Below are 11,501 nucleotides of genomic sequence, written 5' to 3' on the forward strand. Positions count from 1 at the left end.
TTGAGGGCCTTTCTCTTTGAACCCAGGCCACATGTAGACGCTCTGGCCAATAGCCCTCACTCGAGACGCCCATCAACAGCCAGTATCAACCAGAACACATGGCAAATGAGGAAGCCTTTGAGGTGGCTCCAGCCCCACCAAGCACCAGAGCTGTAAAAGATAACAGTAGAATGACTATCAGGGTTTGCAGTCACCGAGTTCAGGGATGAATCATTTTGCCACAACATGGTTGGAACAGACCCAGAAGCTCAGAACAGGGAGTAGGAGAGAGCCTGCAGGGGAGAGCTAACCCAGACCTCGCAACAGGAAGGGTCGATGAGCTCTCGGGGAGGAGACAGGACTCTGCAGGTAAGGCACCTGGGGGCAAACAGGGCCCGCATCCACGCCATGCTGTTCTCATCTGTGGATGTCGAGATGCATGTGGAGCCTCTCATCAAATCAAGTGTGTGTGTGGTGGGGGGAACACAGACTGGAAAGGCAGCTGGTTTCAGGTCACCCGTCAGCTGATTTTCTCAGCCCCTGCCCAGCATCAACAGGTATCTGGACATTAGAGAGGCATGCTGATGGGGGTAGAGTGGATTTGGCAAAGAGGACTCCAGGGGGAAGAGAGTTGAAGATTTTTAATCCATCCCCAAACAACCAGGAAGAAGCAGGAAATAATGCCCCCAAAAGAGGGCCTCCAGGAAGGGTCCCGTCCCGCCTTTTTGGGGGTAAGGTGGGAGCACCGTCCCGTGGCAGGTGAGGCCCAGGGCCCCCAGGGACATGCTGTGCTCAGTCTCATCCTCACCCACCTCTAGGGGCCAGAATTTGTGTAGCAATCTTTTAGTGATAGAAAATCTTTTTTTAAGAGGGAACAGAACAGGGTAAAGGGGTAAAGACTCTCTTCCTTCGGCCGCCGAGGGAGGCAGTTCAAGGAAACGTAACCTAAAGTACAAGGGCCGGGAGGTTTCAGCCAACTTCCAGGAGACACATATCGACCAAAAAATAACATAGCAGATGAATGAATAAATACTTAATGACAGCTCAGTTACTGACATCTTTCTGTCTCTTTGTAGCTGGAGAATGCATTTATTGTTTGAAATTCAGGATACTTTTCGCTCTGAATCTTTCAAAATCAAAAGAAAGTTAACTATTCGGCTACAGGATGCTAAGCTCAGAGCCAACGCTGTTACCTAATGATGCGGTCTCTTGACAAAAAGAGAGATGAGGGCATGATAACATGACCTGATCCTGTGTTTTCTTGGCAGACAAACTGTAAAAGTCATCATGTATTTCAAGGAAAATTAAATTCAGGTGCGAGCCAAAGATGCACGGATTTTTTTTTTTTAAATCAGTGGGTGAACTCCAACTTCACAAGCTGAAAACTTTCAGGGCTGTGTGAATATCGGCAGGCCAACCTCGAGACAAAACGAAATTCATCTGGAACCCGAAAATGCAGGAAGGAGCAAGTGGAGCGGAGCAGAACCCTCTCTCAGCCAGCATCTCACGGTTTTCCAAGGAGAACACGCCTGAGGCTCGGCGGGAGGCACGGCGACAGCCCTGCCGTGGGGTCCCTGCTGCCCGGCTGCGTGGGGCTCAGGGAGGTGGCACGGTTAATTGGGGAACTCCAGAGTTCTTTGTAAAGCCCAAGTGTTTTAATGCGGGAGTGAGGTCTGGGAAATGGTTATAAATGATGTAATGTATGGTGATTAACATAGCAATACAAAAATTTAAAGAAAATTTAAAAAAAAGAAATGGACTGAAATGTTAAATACTGCCAAGAAAGAATGCAGCAGGTGGGCAGATTTATTTTGTGTTGGTTCCGTCTTCCTCCTTGTGTCTTAAAATGAAATGGCAAAATACAGAGAATTGAATGCATTAATTTCTTTTGCATCTGGCTCTACCTGACGGGTAAGATCTGTGTGTGTACATTATACATACAAAACCAGTCACAATCAGGGTACAACCCAAACTGTTGGAATCAAGAACTGTCTGATATTGGCTCACGTTGCAGATGCTCTCAGGGTGAAGTTATTGGGATTTGGGTCATTTGGAAGTGATATTACAAATTTCAGCTTGGCTACATAATGTATTCAGATAAAGCCTCTGAGGGACTTGGACCAGTGACTTGGGAAGGGAGATACAGTTTTTTGCAAATTCCAGAACCCAAGAAAAAGTTGGCCACTGGAAGTTTTCTTTTTAAGTGAAATTCCAAGTAATATGGCATCACTTGAAAAATGACAATCTTGGAAACAACTTACAAGGAATTAGATGTTTTCAGTTGGGTTAGTTCACTTTGGACTCGAAATAGGGTGTGGATTTAAAAGTGAAGGATGAGGGGTGCCTGGGTGGCTCAATCGTTGAGCATCTGCCTTCGGCTCAGGTCATGATCCCAGAGTCAGGTGGGTTAAGCATCTGACTTAGTTCCGGCTCAGGTCATGATCTCAGGGTTGTGGGATCGAGGCCTGCATGGGGCTCCATGTTCAGCGGGGAGTCTGCTTGAGATTCTCTCTCTCCCTCTCTCTCTGCTCCTCCCCCCACCTGCTCTCCCTCTTTCTCTCTCTCTCTTAAAAAGAATTACTAAAATCAAAAGAGAGAAAAGATATCGCAGCCACAAAACAAGAACAGGAACTAATCTTTCTTAAAAAGGGCCATTCAGGGAACAGAGATGAGCCCTTAGAAATAAAAATATGATAGTAGAAATGAAAATTTCAAAAGGGTTGGAGAAAGTCATGAAATTTCCCAGAAAGAGACAAAGAATAGTAAGATTTCCTGAGTGGAAGAGAAGACAGGGAAAGGTGAGGATAACTTACAAATAAGGAAACTTTCTAGAACTGAGAGAGTGTTAGTTGCAGATGAACACAACCCACCAAAAGCCAATGGAACGAACGCAAACACCTAGGCCCAGGCACACCACTGGGGGATTTCAGAATGCTGGGGACAAAGGACAAATCCTAAAACCTTCCAAAGAAAACGTTTTTAAAGTAGGTCACAAAGTGACTCAAAATGACATCAAAACTTCTGAATGGCAACACTGGAAACTAAGAGAAATGAGAAAATGTCTACAAGATCGTGAGGGGAAAATAATCTCTCACCCCTGTACGTGACCAAATATTCGATCAAATGAGATTATTTCCAGACAGACAAGAAGTAAAAACATGTCATGTCCTACGCAGTCTTTCTTAAGAAAGTGTTAAGAGGATGTTCTCTATTGAAATAAGGAAATGAGCCAAGAAAGAGGAAGGCATGTGACCCAGGAAACAGGAGAGGTACATAGAATTCCCAATGATGATGGTGAAGGAAGGTTCCAGAATAAGAGCTGAATAGGGGGTCCAGGGGCATCTGGGTGGCTCAGTTGGTGAAGTGTCTGCCTTTGGCTCAGGTCATGTTCCCAGGGTCCTGGGATTGAGCCCCGCATCGGGCTCCCTGCTCAGCGGGAAGCCTGCTTCTCCCTCTCCTCCTGCTCGTGCTTGATTTCTCTCTCTCTCTCTCTCAAATAAATAAATAAATAAATAAATCTTCAAAATAATAAATAAATAGCAGGTCCGGAAGGTTCTAGAATTACAGTTAAATAGCAGGTCCCCAAGTTTCCAGAATGTTCAATAGTGGCTCTGGAGGGTTCCAGAATGACAGGTAAATAGTGGGTCCAGAGAACAATGAATCCAGAAGGAAACAGGAAGTATGCCTCCACAAATGAATGAATGAATGAATGAATGATGACCTGCTTTGACTAAATATGTTAAAATGTAATACGTAGGTGTATTTTAAAGTTATTATAGAGACATCACAACACAAGATCAGGAATAGGGTGGATTTCCCCCCAACACCGCTTCCACTCTCCCTTTCTTCCTGTTTCTCCGATTCCCATTGGTGACGCCCGCTAAGAGCAGCAAGGCTGTTACCAGTCCCAGACTTTCTCTTCCTGCACCTGCTGTCCGGACAGTTTCTGGCTTCCCCAACCCCTCCTTCGTGTTCCGCCCACTCCAGTGCCGACCCTGTTGTTACAAGAGCACCTGTGTCACCCCTGAGTTCAGAGGTCTTTTTGGGGTGTGGGCCTCGGGGTTCCGTGGAGGCTGGAGGGCCGCCAACAGAAGCAGGGGGCTGGAGAGGGAGTGCGTGTGTCTGTCTGTCTGTCTGCATCCCGGCGGCCAAGCGTCCGCGCCCTTGATGACCACGTGGCCAGGTGAGGGGAGGGATGCTTGCTGGGAGCCTGAGAGCCTGTCATCCGGCCAGCACCTGGGCTTTATGGCCTTCTCGGGAGCAGCCACCTTGTTGGTTAAAGGTTGTAAATCTCCTGTCAGCTGGGATTGTTCTGCTTCCGGCCAGAGAGGAAGAAAGGGGTGAGGGCTAACTCCAGAATCCAGTGTTCCGACTGCGACCCAGGAGACAGTGCAATGGCCCCTGCCTTAGGGACCCAGGAACTGACACAGGTGGGCTTGGGGGTGGGAGGAGGGCACTTGTGATTGGGGGGGAGGGAGGCTGAAATTCACAAGCAGCTGAAACGGACTAATTACTGAGTCAAGTGAGGACATTCGAACATGGGCAAAATATTATTCTTTCAGCTGTTAAATTTCTTTTTTTAAAAAAGATTTTATTGACTCATTAGAGAGAGAGAGAGTACGAGCAGGGGGAGCAGCAGGCAGAGGGAGAAGCAGGCTCCCCGATGATCAGGGCGCCAGACTCGGGGCTCGATCCCAGGACCCCAAGAGCATGACCTGAGCCGAAGGCAGACGCTTCACCCACTGAGCCACCCAGGCGCCCCAGCTGTTAAATTTCTGAGCTGACAATTTTGTCAGACTGTGGAGGAAAATGTCTGCAGTCTGAGGAGATACTGTGTAAATATTTGGGGCTGTGCAAGTATTTAAGGTAAAGAAGCAAGCGGATACAATTTACTCTCGAGGGAGAAAGAGATACAGAGAAAGTGCATGAGGCCGACTATCACTATTTGGCTAATCTAAGGGAAAGGTTTCTCACCACTGTCTGTTGCACTGATACTCTGTTAACTTTTCTTATTTTTTCAAAATTTCTTTAAGTTACAAAGTTCTAAAAATTCTTTGTAACCGAAGTACTTTGCTACAAACAACCCAGGTGTGAATGTCAGAAAGTCCTGCTTCTGGGCTCCCTCAGGGTCACCGGGGCGGTTGGTGCAGTTCCTCCACCTTCTTCTGCCCTGAACGCCTGCCAGCAACCCACATGCGCGCGCAGCAGTGCCCTCTGGCACCTTGTCTCCCCGCCACCCCACCCCCCTCCTTGGGTCTCCCACTGTGCTGTTCTCTTTCCCAGGAGACGGAGATCTGTGTAGAGGGAGGGGCTGTAGCCCCGGCTCCAGCATCTCCTCCCCGCCCCCCAGGGCACCTGTCGGAGCCCAAGTGACCTCCTGGCTGGTTGACAGGGACTGGAAGGGTCCAAGTGTAAATGCACTCAGATTCCTGGTGTTTGGGACCCCAAACTGTGGCTTCAGCACTGTGCCGGCACACGGGAGCTAGAGGCCAAGCCCGGCGCACCGTGGCAGGGATCGGGGAGGCGAGGAAGTGCAGGGCAGAGCACAGTGTCCTGGGAAAGACACGTACAACCTGGGGGCAGGGAGACCCACCACAGGCAGCTTCCTCTTGAACTCAGACCACATACAGCTGCAGTTACTTACCATCTGCGGGCGTGCTCTGAGCCGCACATCCTGCTGGGGACCGCAGAGAAGCACCTCACACACAAGCCCTGGGCGGAGGGTGCCACCGATGGGCCACTCTGCAGGGAAATCCACTGGGCAGGCTGTAGGGAGGTCACTCGTCCGTCCCTCCCTAGGGCCCAGGCAGAGAATCAGAGAGTGAAGGGGAGAGGGAACCAGGCACTCGGGGCTGCAGACCAAGGAGATCCCGGGAGACAAAGGCCCAGGCAGGGGACAAGGGCCAGTGCGGTTCCAGAGGCAGCCCCAGGCCATCCTTCTGGTGTTCCACTGGGCCTCTGAGGAGCGGGAGGCCTGCAGCAGACCCCCAGTGGGGCGAACAGGGGAGCCCCTTCAGATGGCTAAGGAAGGACAGCTTGGTGACGTCCGTGGCCAGTCCCCTCCCTTGATGCACATGGACGGGCTGGGGCAGGGTGCCTTGCCTTTTGCGGAGCTGATCACGTACGTTGTAGGTAAGGTCTGCTTATCTCCCACTCGGGGCTCGTCGGGGCACGGGGCCTGTGTTTAGGAACCCCCCCCAGGGCCCCGCGGGGATTCCGCCTCAGCCACCCACCCCCTTGTTCCAGTCACTCCTCCTCCGTGCAACAGTACTGAGCTCTTGCTGCGAACCACGGTCCTGTTGAGTAATACATATCGGCTGGTGGGGAGTGCTACAAAGCAGGGTGGGCTGGGGAGCAGGGTAAGGGCTTGATCAAGAGAGATGGGGCAGGAGGTGAGCTGTTAGCAGGAGGTCCAAGGCCTCTGAGAACATCAGCTCGCTGTCCCTGTGAGCGACGGCCAGGGCCCAGACCCTGAGTTCTGTCTGGGGAACTGTCTCTCCCTGGAGGTGGTGATAGGAACCGTACGTGAGGCTAAGGGGCCACCCATCCCCAGCACACAGGACCCACTGAGAACATGAGCAGAGCAGAGGCCACTGGGTGGCCGCAGGGGCAGGGGACCCCAGGGGCAGATGGGTGGCCACAGGCTCTGGGTGGAGAGGCGATGGTGCAAACCCGGGGTCCCCTCACTACACCACCTGCTCCTCTCCCCTCCCCGTGCAGAATCTGGCTCCTCCCCTCTTCTCCTGGGGAGCAGGGCCCCCATCAGCCTTCTGAGACTGCTCTCCCTGAACCCACTGATGGGGGACAAATCCCACGGACATTTCTCAACAGCACGGTTTTCCCCTCCCGTTTGAAGTTCTTTCATTTTCTGGGACATCAGCCCTTCGGTGGCCTCTTCTCTCCCCATTAAGGGTTCCTCTTGCCCCTAAAATGTGGGTGTGATCAGGGTTCCGGACTCTGCCCGCTTCTCTCCCTCCAATCGCATCCATCCCTGGGTGCCCGGCCCTCCCTAATCTCTCTGCCGCCCGGGACCCCACACCCCCCGCTGCTTGTTCTCCTGGACGTACTTCTCACTTGATGCCAGACTCAGTGCCAACACCTTGAATAACGGATTACTTCCCCAATGCCTGCAACCCTGCTTATGGGCCATAGGCCTTTAATAAACCCAAAACTACTGCCCTCTTGAAGACAGGCCCTGCCATTTGGGGGATTATCTACAGATCCCAGCTCCGGCTGGTCCAAAGCCCATCTCTAGAGAACAGTAAGCAGGAAAGACACTGGCAGGAGGCTACGGCCCCGGGCAGGCAGGTGGCTATTCGTGAGGACAAGCAGGCTCAGAGACTGCTCCCAGGTGAGGCCCAGCCAGCCTTTAGCAAGGGCCCCTGAAAACGAAGCATTCATGACTACCTGGCAGCCCAGACCTGGACCGACAGCCAGAGGGCGTTCAGATGCCAGGGAAGCCTGAGCTCCCATTCCTGCCGATGGCTACTGCCCAGTCACCTTCACCATCCAAGACCACTGCACATTCCCTGAACCATCTCCCGGGCTCCAGCTCTCCTCCTGCCAAAGCCGACGGAAAACAGAGCTAGTCACTTCTCTCCACGAGGTTCAACGTTAAAGGCTGGAAGAACAGAGCCCAAACTCCTGACACAGCTTCCCGGGGCTCCACGAACCCGAGCCAGCGTCCCCATGCCTCCTCCTTCCGTTCGCACCTGCCCCCACTCCAGCCTTGGACCGAAGTCACCTGCAGGAGCCAGGCTCTTCTGCCTCGTCACCCCCACCCATCTCTGAACCCCCTGTCTGCTAACCACAGCCTCTACCTCTGCCACAGAGGAGCCCAAAGACAACCAGCTCCTGATCCCAAAGACAACCAGCTCCTGATCCCTATGAACCGCTCCCAGGCAAGCACACAAAAGCCTTCCTGCTTGGTGTCCGGTGAAAACGTAATACACAGCTCGAGACCCAAGCCCCCAGTTGCTTACAGCTGCGCACGCCAGGGAAGGTCTGGGGCAAACATGGGGACACACCCCAGAAAGGACTCGGTGATTCTGTTTCTAGCAGTTGATCCCACACATCAGTACTCGTGTGCACATGTCATCTGTACACATCTACATGCTTGTTTGTTTTGTGACAGCAAAAGCCAGGGAACTGACCTAGAGATTCGGCAGCCAGGATGCTTAAGTAAAGGATGGTACATGCCACTCAAGGCAGAACAAGGAGACTCTGTATGAACCGACGTAGAACCACCTTCAAATTCGTTGACGCGATCCTCAAACATTAACTGGATTTCAACCACTTCTACACCGTCCACCCCCAGAGACTGGCATCCCTGCTCCAGCATGATCCTCCTTTACATCCATTTTCTAAGAGTGGTCAGGTGCTGGTCAAACAGAGCTACTGAAAGGGGAACACTCTTACTCTGTTGGTGGGAATGCAAGCTGGTGCCGCCACTCTGGAAAACAGTATGGAGGTTCCTCAAAAAGTTAAAAACAGAGCTACCCTATGACCCAGCAATTGCACTACTGGGTATTTATCTGACGGACACAATAGTGATTCGAAGGGGCACCTGCACCCCAATGTTTATAGCAACAATGTCCACAATAGCCAAACTATGGAAAAGAGCCCAGATGTCCATCGACAGATGAATGGAGAAAGAAGACGTGATGTACATATACAATGGAATTATTAGCTAGCTATTAAAAAGAATGAAATTTTACCATTTGCAACAACATGGATGGAACTAGAAGGTATTTTGCTAAGTGAATTAAGTCAATCAGAGAAAGATAATTATCATATAATCTCACTCATATGTGGAATTTAGGAAACAAAACAGAGGATCATGGGAGACGGGAGGGAAAAATAAAATCAGACAAAAGCAGAGAGGGAGACAAATCATAAGAAGCTCTTAACTCTAGGCAACAAACAGGGTTGCTGGAGGGGAGGGGGTGGGGGAGGGGGTAACTGGGTGGGGGCAGGAAGGAGGGCATGTGATGTAATGAGCACTGGGTGTTATATGCAACTGATGAATCACTGACCTCTACCCCTGAAACTAGTAATACACTGTACGTTAACTACATTGAATTTAAATTAAAAATCTGAAAAAAGCAAAACAAAACAAGCAAAAAAACCCCTAGTACGTGGTCTGCCCAAAGCCTCCCCGCCCTCCCCACTCCCCGCCCCCTCCTGCTCCCAACCTTCCACCTGTCTGACCGCATCCCCTTTCTCTGCCCCACCAGCCTCCCTGCTTTCCTTCCACACCCCAAGAACGGTCCCTATTCAGGACGTCTTTCCTGCTGTGCCGGTGGCGAGGAGACCACCCCCCCACAGCCCCGCACTGCCCTCCCGTCATCTCCTTCCGGCCCTTTATTCACCATCCCTCTCCGGGAGACCCCCTGGACTGTCCTACCTAAAGCACACGAGCGCACGCATGCACACACGCACGGACGTGGTGAGACCCCCCCTTGACCATCCTGAAACGCACGTACACACCCACAGATGCACGCATGCACGCACACACTCATAAGATGCACGCACACACGCACGGACGTGGCGAGACCCCCTTGACCATCCTAAAACACACACACATGCACTCAAGCATACATGCACACACGCGCACAGGATGCACGCACGCACACATGCACGTACACACACATAGGATGCACACGCACACGTGCACAGATGCACGCATGCACGTACACACGCACAGGAGGCATGCACGCACGTATACACGCATAGGATGCACACACACACAGATGCACGCATGCACGTACACATGCATGGACACAGTGAGACGCCCTTTGACCATCTTAAACACGCACACACGTGCACTCGAGCACACATGCACACGCATAGGATGCATGCACGCATGCACGTACACACGCATAGGAGGCATGCGTGCACGTATACGCGCATAGGATGCACGCACTCACGCAGATGCATGCACGTACGTACACATACATGGACGCGGCGAGACGCCCCTTGACCATCCTAAACTCACGCACACACGCGCACGCACACACAAACGCGCACCCAAGCACGCATGCACACGCGCGCACAGGTGCAGTAACACGGTGGGCACGTGGGTGCTCTCTGTGGAAATCCTTCCACTTTCAGTGTCTGAAAATTCTCATCAAATGTTGAAAACACGCCTCCACACCCCTATTCCCCCGCCGTCCCCGCCGTGCACTCGGCGCCCACTCACACACTGTGCCCGTGTGCTGTCTGCACCCCACGCAGCACCTGGACCCTCAGCCCCACGAGGGGGTGGATTTCTGCGTTCTGTGCACTGCCCTACGTCCAGCTGATGAAACTGCCCTATCGCTATAGTAACATCAAACCCTAGTCTCGACGTTGTGCCCTAACCATGCAGACAACCGCGAGGGGAAATTATGGCCGCCCCCGCACCCTCTGTGCTCTCTCCAGAACCTCCTGTGATCTGGAAGTACTTCCAAAATACGTATTAAGGAGAAAGCAGTGCCTACTACACGACCGGTACTCAGTGTTTGATAAATGAGCAGATCCCGTGACTCGGTGAAATGGCTTTATCCTCAGCGATAACGAAGCACCCTCTGTGGGAATGCTGAAGGGAAGGCCGTACATGTCTGCGTGTGCGCGCATGCACCGGGCCCCGCGCGTGCACCCATCCCCACACGCACACCCGTCCCAGAGCGCTCACACCAGGACCCACCCATGCACCTGTCCCAGAGCGCGCACCTGTCCCCGCGTGCACATCCCTGTCGCCTCACACGCACCCATCCCAGAGTGCACACCTGCCTCGTGCTCACACCCAGCCCCACGCGCACACCCCCAGCCCCAGGCTCACACCTGTCCCTGCACGCACATCCCCGTCCCCGCACGCACACATCCGCCCCCACGGGCCGCTCCAGGCTGCATTCTGGGGGACTATGGCGGACAAACAGGGACGAGGTCTTGCAGCCAACCTCTGGTTCCTGCTGAGTGCTGAACCACCCGAACGTATTATCTACGCAAAACACAATTTGATCACAAAATTTCTGTCCCAGGCTCTTCCTCGGGGTCAATATCAACTTTATCCACGTACACTTTCCAGAATTCAGGTGCTTCCCATTTTTGAAAAATCACTATTGCAGGATTCCTACACTTCTGTCCCTCAGCGGTCCTTAAGCTGCAAGTGGTCCTCTGCCCCTGAAACACCTCTTGAACTTGAATCAAAATAAAAAGTAAACAAAAGACATTTCAAGAAGCAAGGAAATTTGAGTATCAGTCTATATGCACTATTACTGAATTACTTTTCTCAGGTTTGATGGTGGTATCGTGATTACATAAAAAAAGTCCTTAATCTCAGGAGATAATATTGAAGAATTCAGAGGAAAAGGGCAGGTCCGCAACTGACTTTTACACGATCCCACGAAGAAAAGAAACATGTACAGATGTGAATGGGCTGATTATGGGCAGAGATGCACGTGCGCATACAAACGCACATGTCTGTACATGACACAGCCACATGGACATAAACACCAACACGGGAGAACGTTTGCAACCGG

General features: G+C 52.0%; 1 long non-coding RNA gene across 1 annotated transcript; it reads left to right on the forward strand.

Annotated features, from left to right (window-relative positions):
• Nucleotides 1–165: 165 nt before the first annotated feature.
• LOC114225432 (uncharacterized) lies at nucleotides 166–1,857 on the forward strand. The gene is made up of 2 exons (XR_003612553.2): nucleotides 166–348; nucleotides 1,248–1,857. It is a non-coding gene; the product is annotated as an uncharacterized LOC114225432 (long non-coding RNA).
• Nucleotides 1,858–11,501: the final 9,644 nt, after the last annotated feature.

The sequence above is a fragment of the Eumetopias jubatus genome, unplaced genomic scaffold (genome assembly GCF_037043125.1).
Source record: "Eumetopias jubatus isolate StellerSeaLion01/CBP00866 unplaced genomic scaffold, mEumJub1_p1.0 scaffold_10, whole genome shotgun sequence".
Taxonomy (NCBI): Eukaryota; Metazoa; Chordata; class Mammalia; order Carnivora; family Otariidae; genus Eumetopias; species Eumetopias jubatus.